A 1681-nucleotide genomic window follows, 5' to 3' on the forward strand; every position below is an offset into this window, starting at 1 on the left:
TGTACTTGTGTGACCCTGATCATGCGGGGCGTGGGCCCGTTACAGCAGGGGGACCCTCCCCTGATGTGTCCATGAGCACTGCAGAGTAGCAGGTTGCTCTTTCCCGAATGAGCCCATCTGCAACTGAATGGCAGTGCCTTTGGCTTGGCAAAGAGGTGCTCAGAGAAGTGAAATGCAGTCTCTGCCTCCTGTGCCCTCCATTTCTTGCTTTATGTACGGGAAGAAAGGCCAAGAAAACCTGCCTGCCTGCACAGGACGTTGTCCCTGAACCGATGCCCTTTTGATGATAATGCAGTGTTGCTGGGGACAGGGGTGGGACAGTCTCCTCGTGTACATGCCATTGCCAGGTGCACTCTTGCAGCTCATGAGCCTGGTGCTGAGTGAGGCAGGGGCTGAGACCCTTATTTTGTGATGCTTTCAATTGTTCTGCTAATTGATCAGCCAATCTATTATATTTTGGTTTTGAATTTGGAGTTTTTATCTGTTTTACTGGTACTAATGCAAGGATACGTTGTGATACAGCCTCCTTTGCAGCTTTATCTGCAAATCGATTACCTATATTTACAGCTGTTTGCCCGAATTGATGAGCTTTGCAATGCATTACCGCCACTTCCTTTGGTTTCTGCACATCTTCCAGAAGTTGGAGAATTTCTTCTTTATACTTTATCGGGATCCTTGGGCTGATAGCAATCCTCTCTCCTTCCATATAGCTCCAGGAGCGTGGATTACACCAAAGACATACTTAGAATCAGTCCAGATATTTACCCTTTGTCCTTCTGCCATTCGTAGAGCTTGCTTTAAAGCCACCAACTCTGCTTTCTGTGCTGAGGTATTTGCTGGCAGGGCCTCTGACTCCAATACCTTGGTGGTGGTGACGACAGCACAAAGCTGCTTCCATCTGTAAACAACTCCAGATCAGGATTTTCCAGGGGTTCATCTCTCAGGTCTGATCTGCTGGAATAAACTTGTTCAATAGTTAACAGGCAGTCATGGTCTAAGTTTCCCATCAGGTTTTCTGCTGACAATAACATCGCTGGATTGACAATTGCTGTGGTTTTTAATTCCACATCATCTTGTTTTAATAAAACAACCTGGTATTTCAACGTTCTGCTGGGGGACAGCCAATGATCCCCCTTTTGTTCCAGGACAGTAGTTACCATGTGTGGTACATATACCACCATCTTTTGACCCATGGTCAACTTTCGAGCTTCTTGGATCAGCAAAACTGTTGCTGCCACAGCACACAAACATCCCGTCCATCCTTCACTCACATTGTCGAGTTGTTTGGAAAAGTTCTTTAGACTCTTTCAAAGCCTCATATAGTGGCTTCACATACAGTTCAGAATCCAGAGTTGACACCATCTAATCATCCCCAGAAAAGCTCTCAATTCCTTTGGGCTGCTGGGTTTGGGAATTTGACGAATGGTTTCTTTTCTTTCATTTCCAAGTTGCTCTGTCCTTGTGATATCTCAAATCCCAAATAAATCACTGTCTCCTTTCCTATTTGTGCTTTGCTTCTGGAAACTCTATATCCTCCTTGGCCTAGAAAATTTAGCAGATTGATAGTAATTTCATAACATTTTTCTTTACTTTGTGCTGCTGTCAGAATGTCATCCATATACTGTAACAATACACCTCTCTCTTGGTTCTGTTTCTTCCATATTTCTAATTCTTTTGCCAA

Source organism: Egretta garzetta, unplaced genomic scaffold (assembly GCF_000687185.1).
Source record: "Egretta garzetta isolate BGI_Z169 unplaced genomic scaffold, ASM68718v1 scaffold525, whole genome shotgun sequence".
Taxonomy (NCBI): domain Eukaryota; kingdom Metazoa; phylum Chordata; class Aves; order Pelecaniformes; family Ardeidae; genus Egretta; species Egretta garzetta.